Below are 24,299 nucleotides of genomic sequence, written 5' to 3'. Positions count from 1 at the left end.
CTCCACTCTCCCACATCGCCAGGTAAAGAACTCCATGTTTATTCCTTAGAACACTTCAATTATTTCTCTACTGTCACCTCTAGTGTTACTGAACTCAGCTGGGAGACAATGCTGCCATCAGCAATCAAATTTTTTTCTCTTGAGAAACTTAGGATTTAATCTTTAGCTTTGGCATTCTGATGTTATGTGAGGGTGTGTCTACATGTGGGTAGTGTTTCTCTGTTGATGCTACAAAAAAAACTCTGGATTTTTCCAATAGTATGAATGACTCACTTTCATCCTAAATTTCTTCAGGAAGTTTGTGGTTTGTGGTTGCAAATTACATATATGAAAGAGTATACATGTCATACAGGATTGTTATTATTAAATGTACTTTATCAGATGAAATTAGAATTCCTTTACTATCAGTGAATACAAGTTCTGAATATTGACACCTTCCTTTGGATATCTGGGGGGAGGGTCAAGTTGGGAAAACTTGCAGAGTGTACAAATAACTTTTACTTAGGGCCTGGGGGCTCCCCAGCCCTGCTGTTGCCAAGTCACTTGGTATACTGCCTACTGTGAGAGAATCTGTGTGAGAACTCCCATTTTAGAGTACCCTTCTCCCAAATTTGTCCTGCAGACAAAGGGAAGTGGTGGTCCTGGCTCTTCCCTTCCAGAGAAAGGATGGGAAGGGTTCAAGAGAGCTTGGCTCTACTTCTTTTCTCTGCAACCCCAGACTCCATACAAGGGATTCTCCTAGGGAAAGGTCACTCACTTCATATTTTAAACAGTACTGAAGACTTCATCCTGGAGCAAACCCTACACCTGCCAACCACTGCTAGGTGCTGAGGGTATAGGGTGGAGCCCACATCATTTAAATAAAGTGTCTTCTTTAATGCCCCATAACTGTTCAGGGTCCCATCCAGCTTTCTGCTTTGTTCAATCTCAACTTGACATTTCTTTATAGCTTCCTTAGGAAATGCTGGTCTAACAGTGCTACAATAGGCTTTATATTGCAATTGTCTCTTTCCTGGTTTCTCCAGAAAGATGATTCTAGCTGTTCTCTACCTTCCAAAAATCCCTTCAGACTTCTGATCTGCTGAGCTCATCTTTTTTACTTAGGATGTATTATGCATTCATTATCTACTAAAATATTTGTATTATTTCATTGGTTTTGATAGAATTTCTGCAGTTCCAACAGTCACAGAAGGGCAGCCAGAAAATATTTAGTTCATGATTTTTATGAATTTATGGCACTGTACATTAGAGTAATTGTTCTTAGTTTACATGAGTCTTGCCCACTAGAAAGTTATTCTTGGTAAATCCCCACTGCTTGGCTCCATCCATAAGTTGGGAGAATTTGTAAGCAAATATAAAAAAAAATTGTAAAGTTTCATAAAAGAGAGAATTTTGATTTTTCTGTTAGTGGAAAACACTACAGAAACTATCTGGGAAGAAACAAAAGATGAAAATGGATGATGGGAAACTTTTCCTGTGACATCAAGCTGTCCTTTGCTGAGCCCCAGTTGTTCCATGGGGGCAGGAGAGGACAGTCTACAAGATTGCCACCATTCTTTTTCTCTCAATTACTGAATCATTCTATGAATTCAATATTGGAAATCAATAAACTTTACTAGACCACTGATCTCATAGTGCCTCTAGACAGAAGCTGGGGTATGGTTTGTGTTTATCCTAAAATGAGCAGGGTCAGGTTTTGGGAAAATTGGGAAGATCTTATTTTTACATTTTTTCTTGATTTATGAGCAGCTCTCTTATCCCTTCAGACAATTTTCCACTACAATCCTTTCAACCACTATTCCCCAAGGATTTAGTTAGTTGTTATTTCTGCAAATCTCTGATAAGCATTTAAGATAAAAAAGGTGTTAGCTGATAAGTACTGAGGACAAATGCTTTACATATCTATATATAACTTTTTCAAGCAATTTTTACATTCTATTTTTTAAGATTTTTTTTCCTTCTAAGGGAAAAAAATCAATATAGAAATCATGTAGTTGAATAAATCTACCATCAAAATACCAAATATTTTAGATCATTGGAGTCTACTACAATGACCCCTGATTTTAGAGAATAACCACCTAAATTAAAATTAACAATTAATTGGCTCCCATCAAATTCTAAAACACTTCAATGAATAAAGTCATACGTAAAATCCTATTCTATATAGTGACATTGACATGGAGAACAGGCATACTGCTCAAAGTCTTCTCCAATTACAGCCAATTCACCTCCCTCCTACCATCAATTTCTAGTCTATAGAAAGTTACAACTATTCTTATAATCTAACACTTTTTCACCAACAATGTGTTTTTCCCCAGTTGACACTGAAATGATTCATTTCTTATTCTTTATTTTTTTTTTTAGGGCAATGATGTTTTTTTTTTTTTTTTCCCTTACCCCCCACCCCTCCCACACCTCTTTTCCCTCTATACAGTCCTTCTTTCCTTCATTCTTACCGCACTCCTTATCCCTAACCCTAAACCTAACCCTAAACCTAATGCTAACCCCTCCCACCCCCCATTATATGTCCTCATCCGCTTATCAGCGAGATCATTCGTCCTTTAGTTTTTTGAGATTGGCTTATCTCACTTAGCATGATATTCTCCAATTTCGTCCATTTGCCTACAAATGCCATAATTTTATCATTCTTCATTGCGGAGTAATATTCCATTGTATATATATGCCACAGTTTCTTTATCCATTCATCAACTGAAGGGCATCTAGGTTGGTTCCACAATCTGGCTATGGTGAATTGAGCAGCAATGAACATTGATGTGGCTGTATCTCTGTAGTATGCTGATTTTAAGTCCTTTGGGTATAGGCCAAGGAGTGGGATAGCTGGGTCAAATGGTGTTTCCATTCCAAGCTTTCTGAGGAATCTCCACACTGCTTTCCAGAGTGGCTGCACTAATTTGCAACCCCACCAGCAATGTATGAGTGTTCCTTTTTCACCACATCCTCGCCAAAACCTATTGTTGCTTGTGTTCTTGATAATCGCCATTCTAATTGGGGTGAGATGAAATCTTAGGGTAGTTTTGATTTGCATTTCCCTTATTACTAGGGATGTTAAACATTTTTTCATATATCTGTTGATTACTTGTACATCTTCTTCTGTGAAGTGTCTGTTCATTTCCTTAGCCCATTTGTTGATTGGATTATTTGTATTCTTCGTGTAGAGTTTTTTGAGTAAAGATTCTGGAAATTAGCGCTCTATCTGAGGTATGGTTGGCAAAGATATTCTCCCACTCTGTAGGCTCTCTCTTCACATTTCTGATAGTTTCCTTTGCTGAGAGAAAGCTTTTTAGTTTGAATCTATCCCAGTTGTTGATTCTTGCTTTTATTTCTTGTGCTATGGGAGTCCTGTTAAGGAAGTCTGATCCTAAGCCAACAAGTTGAAGATTTGGACCTACTTTTTCTTCTATAAGATGCAGGGTCTCTGGTCTGATTCCGAGGTCCTTGATCCACTTTGAGTTGAGTTTTGTGTAGGGTGAGAGATAGGGGTTTAATTTCATTCTATTGCATATGGTTTTCCAGTTTTCCCAGCACCATTTGTTGAAGAGGCTATCTTTTCTCCATTGTATATTTTTGGCCCCTTTGTCTAGTATGAGAAAATTGTATTTATTTGGGTTTGTGTCCATGTCCTCTATTCTGTAGCATTGATCTACCTGTCTATTTTGGTACCAATACCATGCCGTTTTTGTTACTATTGCTTTGTAGTAGAGTGGAAGATCTGGTATTGCAATACCCCCTGCTTCGCTCTTGCTACTGAGGATTGCTTTAGCTATTCTAGGTTTTTTATTCTTCCAGATGAATTTCATAATTGCTTGCTCTATTTCTGCAAGGTATATCATTGGGATTTTAATTGGAATTGCATTGAATCTGTATAACACTTTAGGTAGTATAGCCATTTTGACAATATTAATTCTGCCTATCCAGGAACATGGGAGATCTTTCCATTTTCTAAGGTTTTCTTGAATTTCTTTCTTTAGTGTTCTGTAGTTCTCATTGTAGAGGTCTTTCACCTCTTTTGTGAGATTGATTCCCAAGTATTTTATTTTTTTCGATGCTATTGTGAATGGGGTAGTTTTCCTAATTTCTCTTTCTGACGATTCATCACTTATGCATAAAAATGCATTGGATTTATGAGCATTGATCTTGTAACCTGCTACTTTACTGAATTCACTTATGAGTTCTAAAAGTTTTCTGGTGGAATTTCCAGGTTCCTCTAAATATATAATCATGTCATCAGCGAACAGGGATAGTTTGAGTTCTTCTTTTCCTATTCGTATCCCTTTAATTTCTTTGGTTTGTCTGATTGCTCTGGCTAGAGTCTCAAGGACGATGTTGAATAGAAGTGGTGAAAGAGGGCATTCCTGCCTTGTTGAAGTTTTTAGGGGGAATGCTTTCAATTTTTCACCATTTAGAATGATATTAGCCATGGGCTTAGCGTAGATTGCCTTTCTAATGTTAAGGAATTTTCCCACTACCCCAATTTTTTCTAGTGCTTTGAGCATGAAGGGATGCTGTATTTTATTGAATGCTTTTTCTGCATCTATTGAAATAATCATGTGATTCTTAACTTTAAGTCTGTTGATATGGTGAATGACATTTATTGATATCCGAATGTTGAACCAACCTTGCATCCCTGGGATAAAACCCACTTGATCGTGGTGCACTATCTTTTTAATATATATTTGTATGCGATTTGCTAAAATTTTGTTGAGAATTTTTGCGTCGATGTTCATTAAGGATATTGGTCTGAAATTTTCTTTCCTCGATGTGTCTCTGTCTGGTTTAGGTCTCAGGGTGATATTGGCTTCATAGAACGAGTTTGGTAGGGTTCCCTCCTCTTCTATTTCATGGAATAGTTTGAGGAGTATTGGAATGAGCTCTTCTTTAAAGGTTTTGTAGAACTCGGCTGAGAACCCATCTGGTCCTGGACTTTTCTTTGTTGGTAGGCTTTTGATGACCTCTTCTATTTCATTGCTTGAAATTGGTTTATTTAAGTTGTGTATGCCCTCCTCGTTCAGTTTAGGTAATTCATATGTCTCTAGAAATTTGTGGATGTCTTCGAGGTTTTCTGTTTTGTTGGAGTATAGATTTTCGAAATAGCTTCTAATTATGTTTTGTATTTCACTCGTGTCTGTTGTGATGTTTCCTTGTTCATTCCGAATTTTAGTAATTTGAGTTTTCTCCCTCTTTCTCTTTGTTAGTGTGGCTAAGGGTTTATCAATTTTATTTATTTTTTCAAAGAACCAACTATTTATTTTGTTAATTTTTCCAATTGTTTCTTTTGTTTCGATTTCGTTGATTTCGGCTCTGATTTTAACTATTTCCTGTCTTCTACTACTTTTGGAATTGGTCTGCTCTTCTTTTTCTAGCGCTTTGAGCTGTAGTGTTAAGTCGTTTATTTGTTGATTTCTACTTCTTTTTTTGAATGCGCCCCATGAAATAAATCTTCCTCTAAGTACTGCTTTCATAGTGTCCCAGAGATTTTGATATGATGTGTCTTTGTTCTTGTTTACTTCTAAGAATTTTTTTATTTCCCTCCTGATGTCTTCTGTTATCCATTCATCATATAACAGTGTATTATTTAGTCTCCAGGTATTGGAGAAGTTTCTGTTTTTTATTCTGTCATTTATTTCTAATTTCAGTCCATTATGATCTGATAGAGTACAAGGTAGTATCTCTATCTTCTTGTATTTGCTAACAGTAGCTTTGTGGCATAAAATATGGTCTATTTTAGAGAAGGATCCATGTGCTGCTGAGAAGAAAGTGTATTCGGTCTTTGTTGGATGGTATATTCTATATACGTCCGTTAAGTCTAAATTGTTGATTGTGTTGTTGAGATCTGTAGTTTCTTTATTCAATTTTTGTTTGGACGATCTATCCAGTGGTGAGAGAGGTGTGTTAAAATCGCCTAGTATTATTGTGTTGTGGTCTATTTGATTTCTGGAATTGAGAAGGATTTGTTTGACGTACGTGGATGAGCCAATGTTCGGGGCATAGATATTTATGATTGTTATGTCTTGCTGATTTATGCTTCCCTTAAGCAGCATGTAATGTCCTTCTTTATCCCTTCTGACTAGTTTTGGTTTGAAGTCCACATTATCTGAAATGAGGATGGATACTCCAGCTTTTTTGCTGTGTCCGTGTGCATGGTATGTTTTTCCCCATCCTTTCACCTTTAGTCTATGGGTGTCTCTTTCTATGAGATGAGTCTCTTGCAGGTAGCATATTGTTGGATTTTTCTTTTTAATCCAATCTGCCAGTCTGTGTCTTTTGATTGATTAATTCAGGCCATTGACATTCAGGGTTATTATTGTGATATGATTTGTATTCCCAGTCAATTGACTCATATTTGTTTTTGACATGATTTGGTTTCTCCTTTATTTGGCTATTCCTTTAGGCTAGCGCCTCCTGTTGCTGATTTGCATCGTTGTTTTTCATCTCTTCCTCATGGAATATTTTGCTGAGAATGTTCTGTAATGCTGGCTTTCTTTTTGTAAATTCCTTTAGCTTTTGTTTATCATGGAAGGATCTTATTTCATCGTCAAATTTGAAGGTAAGTTTTGCTGGGTATAAGATTCTTGGTTGGCATCCGTTTTCTTTCAGGGCTTGGTATATGTTGTTCCAGGCCCTTCTGGCTTTTAGGGTCTGGATTGAAAAATCTGCTGATATTCTTATTGGTTTCCCTCTGAATGTAATTTGATTCTTTTCTCTCGCGGCCTTTAAAATTCTGTCTTTATTTTGTATGTTAGGTATTTTCATAATAATGTGCCTTGGTGTGGGTCTGTTGTAATTTTGTATGTTTGGAGTTCTATAAGCCTCTTGTACTTGGTTTTCCATTTCATTCTTCAGATTTGGGAAATTTTCTGATATTATTTCATTGAATAGATTGTTCATTCCTTTGGTTTGTTTCTCTAAGCCTTCCTCAATCCCAATAATTCTTAAATTTGGCCTTTTCATGATATCCCATAATTCTTGTAGATTCTGTTCATGATTTCTTACCATCTTTTCTGTTTGGCCAACTTTGCTTTCAAGATTAAATAATTTGTCTTCAATGTCTGAGGTTCTGTCTTCCAGGTGTTCTATCCTATTGGTTATGCTTTCTATGGAGTTTTTAACTTGGTTTATTGTTTCCTTCATTTCAAGGATTTCAGTTTGGTTTTTTTTCAGTATCTCTAACTCTTTATTGAAATGATCTCTTGCTTCCCGTATTTGGTCTTTTAACTGTTGATTGGTGCAATCATTTAATGCCTGCATTTGCTCTTTCATCTCCTCCTTCAATGCCTGAATTTGCTCTTTCATCTCCTCATTAGCTTCCCTGATCGTTTTAATTACGTACATTCTGAACTCCCTTTCTGACATTTCTTCTGCTGTGCTGTCATTGGGTTTTATTGATGTAGTATCTAGGTTTGTTTGGGACATTTTCTTCCCTTGTTTTCTCATATTGGTCAGCTGTCAGTGGGACCCTGAGATATTGCAGTTTTCCGCTATTGGCTTATAGTGTCCCGGTAGATTTCCAGTGTATCACCTCCCAGCCTTCAGTAGCCTGATGTCTTGGAGGAATCTGATAATGCAGCGCATCCAAAGAAAACTGCCCCTAGCCCCCTACTGGTTCCACGGGTTTGGAGCTGGCTCTGTGCGGAAAGGCTCTCACTGTGGTCCTGCACCGTGCAGCTGGCCGTGTGGGAGGAGCCCACTGCCGGAGTGTGGAAGACTACCTTGGGAAGACTCTAGCTGCCCTGCCTGGCTCCGATAAGCCACCTCTATCTGGGCCTGCCACCCGGGCCTAGCTTCACCCAGTGGGCAGACTCACCTGTGGCTCTATTTTAGTTCGAGTCTCTCAATGCCTCCCTTCTTAACTCCTGGGTTCTGGAGCGACTGGGGGTGCAGTCTCCCTCTAGGCCACCATCTTGGATCGCCCCGTGAAGAGAGCCTACAGCCGGAGTGGGCAGAGCCGCCTGAAGAGGTCTCTGGCTGCCCTGCCCTGAACCCAGAGGCTGCTTGTGGATCGAAGCTCTCCGTTGGTTCGGGGGCTTGTGGCTGGTTCTATGTAGAAAGCCTCTCACTGGGCGGTCTGGTCTGAGAAGCTAGCCTTGAAAGGCACCTCCCACAGCAGGGGTCCAGGCTACTTGGGGAGGTCTCCAGCTGCCCTATCCTGGTCCCTGAAGCTGCTTGTGTGCCAGAGTACGCTGTGCTGCGCTGGCTCCAGGACTTGGAACTTGTTCTGGTCAGAAAGGCTCTCACTAGCAGGCCCACTCCGGGAACCTGGAGAAGCTGGCTGTGTGGGCGGGGCCCACCGCCGGAGTGCGCAGGACTGCCTGTGGATGACTCTAGCTGCCCTGCCCGGCTCCGATAAGCCACCTCTATCTGGGCCTGCCACCCGGGCCGAGCTTTACCCAGTGGGCAGACTCACCCGTGGCTCTATTTCAGTCCAAGTCTCTCAATGCCTCCCCTTCTTAACTCCTGGGTTCTGGAGCGACTGGGGGTGCAGTCTCCCTCTAGGCCGCCATCTTGGATCGCCCCGTGAAGAGAGCCTGCAGCCAGAGTGGGCAGAGCCGCCTGAAGAGGTCTCTGGCTGCCCTGCCCTGATCCCAGAGGCTGCTTGCGGATGAAGCTCTCTGTTGGTTCGGGGGCTTGTGGCTGGTTCTATGTAGAAAGCCTCTCACTGGGCGGTCTGCTCCGAGAAGCTAGCCTTGAAAGGCACCTCCCACAGCAGGGGTCCAGGCTCCATTTCTTATTCTTTACATTCACACAGATGTCAAAATATTTCCATGTAGTTTTGTCAGGTGCCTCAATCTTAAATTGGGGTTAGAAAGTTCTAAGCTAAAGACTAGCTAACTTGTTTTTTTTTTTTTTTTTTAAAGATATGTAATGAGTAGGTCATAGGTTGTGTAGCAACTTCACTGAGTACAGCAAATTCAGGCTTAGCTCTTGATTCCTAGGAGTACATAAGAGATCTTATTGATTCAGATTCAAATGACTTAAATGTAAATAAATAAAAAGCAAACTTATCAATTAAATAAATAAATAATAATATTTAGCATTCTTTTTATGTGTGGAGAGAGTAGTTGTTCACTAATGCCAGCATTTCTCAAAATAAGGTTGCTAGATTCAAGTGCAGTTTATAATTTTTTTTTTTTTTTTGATAGTAGGGATTAAACTCAGGAGCACTCAACCACTGAGCCACATCTCCAGTCCTATTTTGTGTTTTATTACAGACAGGGTCTCACTGAGTTGCTTAGCACCTCGATTTGCTGAGGCTGCCTTTGAACTCACAATCCTTCTGCCTCAGTCTCCCAAGCTGCTGGAATTACAGGTGTACTGCATCTGGCTACAAAAATTTTAATTGTGAGTTTTCCATTATTTTCAGTTTAAAAAAAATTACATGCATGTAATGGCTAAAATTTTCAGACTGAGACTACTAAGTATTGTTGAGTAGAGTAGTGGAAATTTCATACACTGCTAATGGGAATTAAAATGCTACTAGTCACTTGGGGAAAGTATATTGTACTATCTGCTAAAATTTAACATGTGTAGTTTATGCAATCAACTCATATCTCCCAACATATCCAATACACTTAAAAGAATTTTAAAACAGCATTACTCATGATAGCTCCAAACTAGAAATAACTCAAATGCTTATCAGAAATAAAATAAACTGTGAAACAGCTCTAATACTCCAGTATTAGAGTATACTCCAGTGCAGAAAATAAGAATGATCTACTTCTAGATGCTATAACATTCCCAGTATATTGAATTAAAAAGCCAAACAGAAAAAACAAACGAACTGTGATTGTTCATGTAACATCAAAACAGGAAGCAAAACTAGTTAAAACAGGTTAAGCCTGGTGAGTGGTACAAACCTATAATTCCAGCTATTTGGAGGCTGAGTCAGGAGAATCACAATTTCATGACCAGCCTGGGAAAATTAGTGAGACCCTTTCTGGAAAACAAAAACAAACAAACAAACAAACAAAAAACATTAAAAAGGCTGGAGATGTAACTCAGTGGCAGAGAGCTTCCCTAGCATGAACCAGGCTGTGGGTTCAATCCTCAGCACTAGGAAAAAGTTTAAAAAAGAGAAACAGACATACAGAATTACATTTACAAAGTGTTTGTTGACTGTGAGAAACTATAAGGAAACCTCTGGCATGCTTGTATCATTTTATACCCTGATCTGGTGCTTTAGGAAGAAGAACCCATGCATGACCCATATTCTGACTGCATATACAACCTTCACACACACAGTTCTCCCTCCCAAGCATAGCTGAAGTGTATGCAAATGATACTACATCCACATCCCCTTGGATCCTCCTTATGATGCCTATGTTGACCACCCCTACCCCAGCTTCTGTATATTGTCCTAGCAGCTCACAGCTATAATCTTCAGAGGACTGTCCCTGGTTTACAGCACCTGCTCTGGCAATAATTTCACAGAGCTGGAAGTGCCAGAGACCTTACATCTCCCACAGGGCAGCATGTGACCAAGGACTTACTGGTGTGGAAGAGTGAAAGACCAGCTCTTTTTCCCCAGACAGGAAAACTCACAAATGTAATTTCCTCTGCAGATTTTCTTGTAAGATCAAGCTGGGGTTGGGATTTGACCTAAATTTGTTCCCTTGTTTAGCTTCTTTTCATTCCCTATCCTGCTTCCTCTCAGTCTTACTGGTTTTTCCTGGGAGCACTTCCTTAACATATCTTTTGCTCACAGGTCCTAAAATTAAAGTCAGCTTCTGAGGAGAGGACACCAAACAGCCATATCAGCTACCCAATTATCATATGAATGTAGCTCTCTTTCCTCCACGACCCTTCAAAATACTTAACTCTACTTACCTTATGGTGCGGTCTCTTTTAGGGGTTAGGCCTTGAAAAACTTCCATGAATTAAAGGGTGTAAAATCTGGGAGGCATGACTCTTGAAGCACTTAATTATTTGCATTTTGCAAAATGCAGTGGTAAGACTGGAACAAGTCAGTTGACAAGACCTTGAGAAACCAGAAAACTCAACACTGAGTGGTGAGTGTGAAAACAAGGGATGTGTTCAGGAAAGGTTCAAAGTTAGTCTTGCCTGCAAAGGGGAGATAGATGGGCAAGAGAGACAGATTCCTCAGGAAAACAGAGGGTAATTACCAGATTTTGATCACTTGGGCACAGAAAAGAAGCACAGACAAAAGCAAAACAGAAACAGTTTGAGCAGAAGACAATCTAACTTTATAAATTCTATTTAGGACTCACCCTGAAATGATTACTGTTTATTAACCCTATGTATAAACAATGAAATGAGTGTGTTATGATTCAGTAAGTCAAAGGGACTTCCAATATTTTTAAGTGACTGAGAATGAGGAAATTTCTACCTGTCCCAGACAAAACCCAGATGGCTTCAATAAGTTAGAATGTGTTTGATAAGAGTTAACATGGTTATTCAGTGAAAAGGACATTAATACTACTCATTCCAATTCAAATGGCTGAAGAAAAAAATATTTTACCCAAAATCTATTTTAAGACTTAACAATATGAACAGCTGGTAGTGTGATCTTTAGAAATAATTACAGAATGAGTCAATAAACATAGAATTAAATAAGATTCAGATGGAATTTTCACAAATAATATATTTTAAATCTGTATCTCACAATTTCAATTTACTTATGATATCTAAAATATTTTTAAATTGGTTTTAAAACCCATGCAAAAAATGGTAAATAATACATGATTGCCATAATTGGAGTAATCAAAATCAGCAAAAGAAATTGTAACAAAGTGAGATGAATAAAACCAAAAAAATTATGGTAACAAAAATATGCAAAAACAAGACTAAACTGAAGCTCATATTCCTGTGGTGTTTATCTGATATGCTTGTGTTGAAGATTAGTTTATTCTCTTCTTTTTAAAATTTTTTTATTTTCTCAAATTTTATTTTAAATCGACAGATAAAAATTATAAGTTTATGTGTTATAATGTGACATTTTGATATACATACATACATACATATATTGCAGAATGATTAAGTCAAGCTAATTAACATATTCCCTCACTTCACTTACTTGCTTTTCTTATGTCAAGAACACTTAAAATCTACTTTTAGTAACTTTAAGACTTAGTATTATCACACTATATTATTCTCTTCTTAATAATCATGAAAAGTATTATGTATGAAAAATTTCATGAATAAGATCCTCCCTCTAATTCAAATTTCCCTCAAATTTCCAAGTTTTTGTTTTGTTCTAAAGTGTTTTATTGGTCAAGAAAGCAAACATTTCTATATTAGTGATAGTGATTGTAAAGAAAAAACAAGCTTGTCATATTCTATTCCTCTAATTTACAGCAAGGTATATTTTACATTTCTACATAAAGCAGAAAATAATTTCACAATGAACTTATCTGTAATAATGTTATTTCTTTTGACCCAAACATGAGGCAAAAAGACTCTAGATGACTATTCTAATGGAGCTTGCCTGAGTCACCCATATCATCCTGTTCTGAGCACTAATTAAATGAAAGATCCTGTAGCAGATGCTGAGAAAATAAGACCTGTGAAATAAAAACTCTGCTTCCATGCATTCTTGTTTGAGTAAAGTTAATAAGCACATACCTAAAATGCAGAGGAGGTCAGTCTATAAAAAGTAGCTTGCACACCTGATGATGAACATCAAGTTTCCCTCAAATAAGGGCATAGTGCATAAACATCATTTGAGGAAGGGCATGTTTTTAAAGTATGTTATCATAAAGGTTTGTGTTGATTTACATGGAGAGATTTACTATGATCCCTTTGACTTACCATATATTGCCTAGAAAACATTTTAAAATAGCAGTCTCACAGACCAAAATAGAACTGATTTGTTGGTAATGGTGAGATTATACAATCAGACATTTTCCTGACATCTATTTTCTTGATTGACAAATGCTGAAAGGGAAAGGATAAGCCCATTTAAACGAACACACACACATGACCTTTACTGGGTGGAAAAGAAATGATATTTGTACAGGCCTGCTCTAAGTCATTGCCCACTGACCCCCTTCCAGATGATAAATGTCAACCATTTGAAGGTATGGTAAAGGGGAAAGAAATACGGAACAATCTGCAGAAAAAAGGCACAGCTGATGAAAACAAGGCTCTTACCAAGGGAGTTTTCAAATATCAAGTTTCTATCACATTGGAAAGTATCAACTATGACTTCATGGGATGGTTTATATCCTATCTGGCATTGCCTATGAGTCACTCCTTTCATCTGACATCATATTTTATAAACACAAAACCTCAATAACATGTGCATTATATTCTTTGTTGTATAAATGCATCAAAGTGCTTGTGAAGTTGACAGAGGTTATCTGGGTAGAGATGAATTTCATGAGTACCTCTTTCCAGTAATTCTTCCCTCAGTTAGGATTTGAGATCTTCACAACTGCCACCCTAGCATGTTTACTAATGTCTTTAGCTCCTTTAAAATAATCTGTGCATTGGGCACAGTAGTGCATACCTGTAATATCAGCTACTCAGGAGACTAGGGCAGGAGAATTGCAAGTTCAAGGCCAGTCTCAGCAAGATGCCTATGCAACTTAGCAAGACCCAGTCTCAAAATAAAAAATTAAAAGGGTTGGGGATATACCTTCTCTGGGCTCCATCCTCAGTACTTCAAATAAGAATGATAATAATAATAATTTAAAAAAATAATAATTTGTTATGGAGACAGCCCTAGAGTTAACTATTATTTACCTATAGATATAGATACAAAGATATCATAGAAAGAGTTCATAACCCTTTATTGCCACTTTGCTGGCAATAAATTGATGAATGGCAGAGAAGTTGGAGCCTTGCTTCTGACCCTGGATGTCTGCCTATGTTTACATGGCTGAGAGCATAATGGGGAAGTTTGTAATCAATAGAAAGGTGGAGTGTTGAGAATTTTTTTTAAACCTTTTGTCAATTGCAATGTTTCTGACACCTTTTAACTCTTGATTAGAGATCAGAGTCTCCCAAGTTTCTCTGTTCCTGGATCCCTAACCTCTCAGTAAGTTTCTTAATTTTATTTTTCTCCCACGTCAAATGGGATGCCTAACAATTCAACTCATTAAGTACTTAGGTCCAAAGAACTTACTAATAGTGGTTGGCATGATGCCCCACAGATGGTGCTGTGTTTTCCACCAAAAATTTATCGCATCATGCTGCTGGGACTTCAGTGAGGAGGGGAGGGCATGCTGGGGCTTGAGGATTGAGTCTGGATCACACCTGAACTAAGTGGAGTGAGCAGCAGAACTGCCTGTGGGAGACAGAATCTGAAAGAAGGCAAATGGGATTCCTCCACAGAGATGTCTTTCCCTCGTTATAGAAGCTTTAGTTATCTGGCTCTAACATAAATGCCTATTTCTGTCCTTTAAGTTTAATCACGCCTGTGCTTACCCAGGCAAAGAGAGGAAACAGCTGGTGTCTCCTACATTTAACGTACAGGAAACCAGGTCTAGAGGTCCCCTCTCTGGACAAAAACCCCCAAATTACAAAACCTCTAAGCTGGTTTATGCTATTTAACCTTTTGCTTACTCATTACCTATGAATCATTCTTCAAACCACATAGCTTTAAAAAATAACAATAAAAATAATATTAATTTGCTTGTGAATCACACCAAAAGAAATAGATTTTTGTAACTAATTTTTATAAGGACTGTCAGACTTACATGTAAGTGAAAATTCTCTGGGATACTGAAGGGAAAACTTGGAAGAAATTCTCAATTGTGTGGCCAACTGACACAGCTTTGATAGCAAATCTGTCTGTGGACCTACCACCTGAACAAGAGGTACTGCCTGTGTTTATGATGCCCTGGATAGGAGAAATTTCATTTTAAATGAATATGCAGAGAAGTTCGAAGAGTAGAATGCTTTAAATTGGTGGTATTGATTTGCTGTGTGGCTGCTTTTCATACAGGCAGCTCCATGTAGCACTTCTGTGGGAGAAAAGCAGCAGGGATTTGTTTATTTATTAATTCATTTATTGCCTATGATTATTGATTCTCCTGAGCCATACCAAGAATGCCAAACAGCTTCTAACCTGTGACATTACCAGGCACAGGTTCAGTCTGCTTGAGGCAGGCTAGGAAGTCAATTAGTCAAGGGGCAAGGCGGTGGTACAAAAAAAAAATCACTATTTTAATGAGCTACATGAACAGAAAATGGCAGGGACTCTCTCATGATACCATCTTGCCAGAAGGCTGATTTAGGGGCAATTTATGGAGGTAATGTGTGATTGTAGACTGTGGAGGCCTCTCACAGGTGGAGGTTTGTGTTCAAATGACACACTTCTGACCTTAATCGCCTGGTCAGGAGATGATTTTCAGTTCTGTAAATGTCAAGAACAAAGATCATTATTTCTTCAGGCTATTCTCATCACTGATTAGCTTACCTCTCTGCAGTTCCTGACATATTATACAAAGGACGGGCTAGAGGAGGTGGCTGCCTGGAGGCTCTCTTGCTGATCACCAAACTCATGGTCATGAAAGAAAAAACATTTCCCCAGGTTATTGTGGAAAGCAAAGGTAAAATGAGGTTAAATAGAGAGTCCTACATGAGATCAGGTCCCCAGTGCTTGGATACACTGAAAGCGTAATACACTTTCCAGAGTTAAACACAGTTTCTTTTTCCAGTAACTATGGAGAGCCAGCTAAGTGCCAGGCACTGTCTAGGTTTAGTGGAAGGCCAAGGTCAAGATGGAAGATGAACAAGGAACACATAACTCGCCTTCACCAAGCTGGGCCTGGTGGTTCAAGGGTTTTTACAGCTTGGGAAATGGAGATGTTGAGGTCATTTGCTTTCCTCTCTGACTTCAAATTACTCTTTTTAAAGAGCATTTGGAATACTTGTTCTCTAAGCCCTGATGTTCTGATTTCGGAACCATACGAAGTTTGCTTCAAAGTCAGCAAAAGAGCTGGAGCAATATAAATAGACCTCGGGGTATAAATACCATGTTATCCACAGGGAAAATAAAGATGACAGACTACATGTTTTAAAATAAACTCACTGTGGTTTTTAATTCTCAATTCTACCTTGAGTTTTATGAGTATTGATTTCCTAAGAAAAGAAAGTCTACAACTGCTACCTTCCTTAAGTACTTTTCTATTCATTTTAAATAAGGCCATTACATTTTTTCAGGATACACACACACACACACACACACACACACACACACTATAGACACAGTTTAAATGTCCTCTTACCCTCACCTAAAGGACCTATGTTATGTAACTAAAATGAAAAGTTTAATTTGGGGCACATAAAAAGTTAAGAAAACAATACCTTGAACTGCCTTAAAAAAAAAAAAAAAGTCACAGTGAAGTATTTCAAACATGGAAGCAAATCTCATTGAAAACACGAAGAGATAGGACAGAGATATGACAGTTGTTGATGTACTCGAAATCACAGTTATTTCCTATTCATATGTAAATGTGTATATATGCCTCATATTCATCTTATTTTATTTATTTTCCACTATAGTACTTTGAAGTAACTGTCCTACTCAGAAATTCAGACTCAGAAATAGTATGTTCTTACAACAGCAATAGATTTGAAACCAAATCTACCTAGTTTCTTACAAGGTCTTGCAATTTTCCCCTTATAACATCTAAGATTCTAGCACATAATTACTACATTCCAAATTATTTATTTAATTTTGGTACTGAGGATTGAACTCAGGGGCACTTTACAACTGAATTACATTCCCCATCCTTTTTATTTTTTGTTTGAGGCAAGGTCTCACTAAATCACTGAGGCTGGCCTTGAATTTGCAATCTTCCTTCCTCAGCCTCCTCAGTAACTGGGATTACTACTCAGCTATTCACAGGTGTGTGCCACCATGCCAGCCCTACTTTTCAAATTACATGGAAAAGATATTTTCATTTTCCTTTAGAAGGAGGCAATTGTAGAAGAGAGATGAAAATCATGTTAAAGAACTACCATTGATTGCTCTGAAATGATTCCAGACATCGGGCTCAAACTATTCCCAGACTTTCTTTTGTACCCAAATTAGACTACCACAGCTCAGAGAATACACCCTTTCAAGACTCAGCTTCTTAGTTCAGTCGCTTCTTTACTAACATTTCCTTTCTTCTCAGCTTAATGAAAACCTAGTCATCCAACAATTCTGTAGCATGGTAACTCCTATTCCCCTCAAAATAGATAAAACCCATCCATTTCAAATTCTCAGGTTTTTTAAAATTGGTCCCAGAGGTATGATGGCAGCACACAGGAAAGGCATGAATATTTGAGTCAGAGCACACATTTCATAGCTTTGGTCTCCTGATTTTTGCTAATGGGACCTTGGCAAACTTGACCTCTGTGAGCCTCAGTTTCCTCAATTACAGAGTGGAGAAAAGAGTTCCTACTGTGATAATATCTACTTTTCAGAGTTGTTAAGATGAATATACAATATCTTGGTGATAAAACTTAATAAGAAAATAATGTATTGTTTCTTACCATTAAATCTTTAGTGGGTCCATAACTTTTATATTTACTCTTAGACAATGTTTTGGCAATAAACATTCCACTCTAGTCCAATATATGAAACTGGAGTCCTGTCCAGTAATGAAACAAAATATCTCTTATCCAATGTCAAGCTTTCCCCACTTGCAGCAAGGACACCTGGGGTGGGGTGGGTTGGGGGACAGGACATGGCTGGTTTCTCAAGCAATTTCTAGCTCTGCCTTCTGCTGCACTGTGCAAGCCACAGTTCTGTCCACCCCAGTATCTAACATGGCTGGTAAAATGTGATATCAGTGCTCTTTGGACTGTAGATGCATCTCAGATTCTTCCTCCCTTGGATGCTTTTGTTGGTTCATTGAATATCTGCAAGGTTGTTCCCCTGCCCTTCGCCATGCCCTCCTTCTGCTTAGCTCCATTCTGAGCATCAAGAAACCCACTACTTCTCCATGACTCATAGCCCACTTTTGAAAAAATTTTTCTTTTAAGATGATCCCAGGACAACTCACTCTTGCAGAGTAGGATGCAAAGAGGTCACATTTTGTTGCTAGGGGCTAATTTGAATAAAAAATGCAGCCCACTCTGGGGGGTTCCTCTGGTTTTGTTTGTTTGTTTGTCTTATTGGGGATTGAATCCAGGACTGCTCTACCACTGAGTCACATCCCCATTTCCCTGAGATAGGATATTGCTAAGTTGCTGAGGCTGGTCTTAAAATTGTGATTCTCCTACCTCAGCCTCCCTAGTAACTGGGATTACAGGTGTGCTCCAGTGCTCAGTTCTATACATTTTGACTCAAATTTCTTGGACTGAAGTCAAACATCACTGTCTTTGTTCTTCAATTTCCAGGACACAGATTTCAAAATTTCTTCATAGTCCCCATGAGGCCCCACTCATTGCTTAGAGTTAAGGGTATAGCAAGGTAAGGTGGAAAAGATCATTCAAACCTCTATGGATTGAAGATATAGTTCAGTGGTAGACTGTTTGCCTAGCATGCCAAAGGACCTAGATTGATTCCCAGCCCCATTAAAAAAAAAAAAAAAAAAAAAAAAAAAAAAAAATTTCTACTCTCTAATGCTTTCCTCTTAAGGTGCATGGTGCATGGCATCTTCTTCTTGTCTTTCAGAAACCATTTTCTTACCTTTCAACAAATCATGCACAGGTGGTCTAGCACCTTGCTTAGCTGCTGAGGTTTTGGATAGGGTATAGGAGTAAAGAATATTTTCTTGAATCTATTGTATTGTTCTTTGTCTTTGGATTTCATTTTTAAAATCTATTATGGACCCAAGGAGCAGCCAAATTGTCTGTGAAAGTCATCGAGAACCAAGCAAGACTTTCTGTCTTTTCCTCTTTGGGGCCAAATGCCTTAATTCTGTTTCCGCTCACAACCTGTTTTGTTCTCTTTTCTCTCCAAACTAGCTTTCTTCGTGTCTCTATGCACAAAGAAAAGCAGACAAATCAGTAGAAGTGAGTAGTTTGAATCCCAGTTGAAAATTCCCAGGAAAGGAAGACAACCTGGATCAGATAACTATTCCTGATCCAGTCCATTCATCCAACAAATAGGCTGTAACAGACCATTCCTCTGAGCAGGTGAACTCTCAGAAAAAGGAGGCAGTAAGCGAGACAGACACTGCAACAGTGTCAGAAGCACACGTGTAGAAGCACAGGCATACGCTAACACCTGGACCAAAGCCTGACATAAGTAAATACTTAGGCTGTTTTTTTCTTCCCTTCTAAGACATTTATTCTTTTCTGACTATTTAGGTTTACTCCATTAGACATTGTGGTCAGTTGTCCAATATTTACTCCCCTTTTCTTAGTCACCACCCCCAAATTTTCATTCAGCTATCTTTACCTACCCTGGCATCACATACTACTGGTGGGGCAAATGGCTGAAACTCAAACTAATGAACATAATCCCTCAGCCTGAGCACAGTTGCTTGTGTCAGGATGACTGACTTTGGGAGAATGAGATCAAGGCAGAGGGTTCCAGGGTGGGGATTCCTTTCTGAGAACACAATAGAAATGATCCCCTTTTTCTCCACAGATGCATGCGGATAAGCACATTGCCATGGGAACTGTCACAATCATTTTGTGACTGCAAAATAGAAACAGACCTAAGAAAAAATCAACTTTGCAAGAGGCAGAGAGAGGATAAAAGGAATCTTTTGAACAGTTGATTGGAACCAAACCCTGAAGCCAAGCAGCATGTCAACTTCCAGTCATATGAGCCAATAAATTCCCTCTGCCATTTGAGCCAGCTTGAGTTGGATTCTAGAAAATCTTCATGTGTATATTCACCTTAAAATCTATCAAGTCATGACAAAGTATCAGTAAGCATATTTGCAAAAGATTCTGCTCATTCTTAAGAGGAGTCTACAAATGGTCTCTTAAAACAAAACCTGAACTCCAAAAAGAAAAAGGCAATATCAAAACCTCTCAGGGAATATACCAAATACATAGAAAATTCAGGGAAAAGAATATCAAGATATTTTAACTGAATCACAGGAAGTTGGCTGATTTTTGTAATTGTGAGGGGATACTTTGAGGAGAACCTATTGAATGCCATCTGGGTTGCCCCTGACTCTGCCCACAGTGGGTATTGTTCTAATCTCTCAAGAAATTAAAGAGGATATGATTAATCTGTAATGAAGGAGGATACTGAAAGGATATGGGGGGGGGAAGGCTATATAGAAACCACATAAAATAATAATACCCATGGGGAATAGGCTTTCTGCCACTTTTGTCAGAGGACTTGCACACCAGGACCAGCACTGAAAGATAAGGAGAATCTCAGCAAACCCTTAACTGTACTCCAAGGTAAGACGTGGAAGATGGCAGCCCAGAGCCCAGAGCCCAGAGCAGAAGGCATGAGAGGTAAACATACACTAACCAAGGAATCCACACAAGAAACCAAGTCAAGGAAACAAAAGACGTCAACATTTGGCTCTTGTAGTCCTGTGAGATGGGAGAAGAGAAAAGAACTTAGAATTAAATACACACTACTTTTTTAAAAAACCATTGTTTCTGGTTACCTCGTTCTTAATTGTTTTTCTATGCATGGTTAGAAAATCATATTTGCATCATGAAATAACATTTTAAAATGCATTACTATGCTTTTCCTTTGACAAGTCTTTATATCCTTAAAAAAATTGTATTCAGCTAGAAATATTCATTCCTTCTGGGAAGATTAAGATTATTATAGTTTGAATAGAAACAGAAAGTTTTTGGAGTTTGGTTTTGGCTTCCAAAAATAGACTGTTAAAAGTTTCTTGAAACAAAAGAAAATGGAGACACAGCATACCCAAACTAATGGGATATAGAAAAAGTAGTACCAAGAGGGAAATTTACAGCAATCAATGCTATTAAAAAAAAAAAAAAAAAAAAAAGTGGATTTCAAATAAATAATCTCTCACTACATCTCAAGAACCTAGAAAACAAGAAAAAAAATTAGTAGAAGGAAATAAATAATAAAGATCAGAGCAGAAATCAACAACAGAAACTAAAGATATAAAACAGAAGATCAACACAAATGAGAGTTATTCATCTTTTTAAACAGAATTGACAAAACCTTGATTCAAATAAGTAAAATTAGACATGAAAAGGGAGACATTATAAAGGAGATTAGATTTATAAAAGATGTTTGATAAAACCCAACTCTGAAAATATTAGTGCTAGAAGAAACATACCTTAACCCAATAAAGGCCATATATTATAAAACAATAGCTAACATTATACAGAATAGGAAAAACTGAAAAGTTTTCTTTCTAAGATCTGGAACAAGAAAAGAATGTCCACTTTCACCACATTACTAGAAGACCTAACCAGAGCAAGGGAAGAAAGAAATAAAGGGCCTCCAAATTGGGGAAAAAAAAAAAAAAAAGAAATTAAATTGTCACTGTTTGCAGATAACATGATCTTATATATAGAAAATTTGAAAGATCCCACCAAAATAAACCCTATTAGATCTAATAAAATTCAGCAAAGTTGCAGGACACAAAATCTCTGATGTTGGAGAATTAGTCCTGCATCACATTCCTGAGGCAAGAGGTTGCAAACCTTGACTTTTTTCTAACTGGGAGTAAGAAAAACACTAGGGAAATAAACATAAAATAATATGAACAAATTATCCCATCACAATAAGCAGGAATAAAGATCTGACGAAAATACACACATCATATTGAACTAGTCAAAAGTCAAGCTACTATAAAGTGAGATTCCGCTGTCACTCAATATTAGGTCTATGATTTGAATAAATTTGGTTTGTTTCTTTGCATGTAAATAACTTTGAATCGGCAAAAAGTGGCTGGTTGTTCAAACAGTAGAAAGCCACTCATACTCTTGCATAGAGTTCCTAACTCACAGCAATGAATTCCATATATGTCCCTATGAGACTTGGGAAACACAAATAAGGAAAGCCCATTCACATTTTTAGGTTTTCATAAACAAGGATGACAGAGGAGAAAAAAAAATGAGCTGTTGATGTTTTTCCATTTCATCCTGTGAACATTTTACTCTGCAACTCATCACCAAGGCTATGTTCTTTTAGCTTACCATAATAAGATAGTTTTACAAGGAATGCAGCTCAGCTGGTACTTAGGAAGTTACTTTGGGTTTTTTTTTTTTTGTTGTTGTTTTGTTTTGTTTTGTTTTGTTTTGTTTTTTTCTAATCTAGTGATTGAACCCAGGGGTTCTTTACCACTGAACTACATCCCCAACCTTTTTTTTTTTTTTAATTTTGATACATAGTCTCACTAGTGAGTTACTTCTGTCTGACACTGTAAATGCACATTGCTCAGGGAAAAGCATACTTCACCCAGCATTGGAGACAATCCCAAATATGTACTGAAATATCAGATTCCAGTCCCCAAATACCAAATGCAAAGGGAAGTATTTCAGATATGTTTAGACTCCAATCCATCTACTCAAATTAACATCATTGAAAAGAACAATAGAAAACACAAAGAATAATCCTCCATCAGTATTCAAATAGGGTTCTGCCAATATTTACTGTCTCTACTAATCACATCTGGTAAAATATTTGCTTCCTATTTTATTTCCCATTATCCATGAACTGTTTCCCATATAGGCAGTTAATATTGTCACCTCCTGGTCTGAGATTTATGGCTAAAGATATTTAATATTCCAACCATACCTTATTTAGTAAAAGAGTACAGTCTTCATGATTATTAAGGAGAGTATTTTGGCAAACAAAAGGTACAACAGTGTCCTCAACTTTGACAAAAGCAGAATACAGGTGTTCTGAAACATTAAGTGTAGTTCTGATTAATGCATACAAAGATACAGAATAAAGTCCAAAAATAGATGAAAGGGAAGCATAAAGTCCTGGGAGAATGTAGATCACAGTGACTGGTGGGGAAGAACTACATTATGACAGGGAAAAAAAGTACAGTGATTTTCAATCTGAAAGGCAAAGTAATAGTCTACTCGAAGCTTCTAAAACCTACTGAAGTAATGGATTGGGAAAAACAACTGTTCTTTAAGTCCTAGCAGTATCATTTAAGACATGACCCTGAAAACTGAACACGAAAATTTAAGACAGATTCAAGGACAATGCTCCACCCAAATAAGGCAATAAACAATTTGATACAACACAAAAATAATGAGTTAAAATTTACTGGCTTAGTCCTAATATTTGGGAGTTCAAAAACCTTTCCATTTAATTTCTCTTGCTTTCAGTTTACTTTGATAAATTCTTTTAAAATCCTTGTAGATTTCTTATGTATTGATTGATAATCAACTCCATGACACAAAAGCCAAATTCTCAAGCTCTTCAAGATAACCCTTTCCTACTTGCTTCTTTTGAGACTGCTGTAAGAGAATACCCGTGGGCCCTGGACAACCCTGTTATTTAACAGAAATGATGTGAATAGGCAGGACTAAAAGACAGTAACTACCCTGTTTGAAATGATTTATGAGACACTCTCTTAAATCCTTTTGAGGTATTAACAAAGGATCTTATAAACTCATCCTATATTTAATTTGTTTCAAAGCTATTTTAAATTTAATAATTGTTTTTAGAGAATCTGAGAATAAGAAATAATTTTATTTCAAACTTACACTCTGGCTCTTTGTTTTACTCATCTCTTGCCTCATGTTTTAACACAGACAATGTGGGAGGAACCAGGTGGCATTTTGAACATTCTACCTAGAATTCATCTTAGTAGATGATTAAGTTGAACAGGTGCATTTCTTCTTTGCCACATTACCATGATGTTTATGTTGGCAGACTCCATCGTCACCTAACAAAGGAAACCTCTCCCTCAGCTTCCAATAACATTTCCCTTGCTTTCCTTTAAGGCTTAACTGAGACTCTTCAAAGTCTGTCAGGCTTCCACTAACATTCCACTTGAGACCCTTTCGGCTTTCATTAATAGAGTCCAAAGTCATTCCAAATTCTTCTGATAGCCCAGTCCTAAAGCCAAGGTCATGTGTAAGTTTTTGTTATGACAGTGTCCTTCTAGGCACCAAATTTGTTAATAGCTATCTATAGACACATATATTATTCCCAAAACTTGGTGCTTTAAACTACGATTATTTATGAATCTGTAATATGAGCAGGACTTTAACAGGGACAAAGTATCTCAAATCCACATGCCATCACCTGGGGTGGCTTGACTGGCAGCTGGACAATCCACATTCAAGGTAATCAGCTCACATGATTGGCAATTTGGTGCTGTCTCTTTGATCACAGTTCATCCAGAGACAAAGGCCAGAAGCCCCACGTAGGCCTCTACCCAGGCTTGGTCTTCCTAACAGCATGGTAGAAGACATTTTTCATGTCCCAAACTTGGAAAATTCCAGGTCATCACTTC

This window comes from Sciurus carolinensis, chromosome 3 (genome assembly GCF_902686445.1).
Source record: "Sciurus carolinensis chromosome 3, mSciCar1.2, whole genome shotgun sequence".
In the NCBI taxonomy this organism is placed as follows: domain Eukaryota; kingdom Metazoa; phylum Chordata; class Mammalia; order Rodentia; family Sciuridae; genus Sciurus; species Sciurus carolinensis.
The sequence above is the reverse complement of the archived record's forward strand: the minus strand, read 5'-3'. Positions refer to the sequence as shown.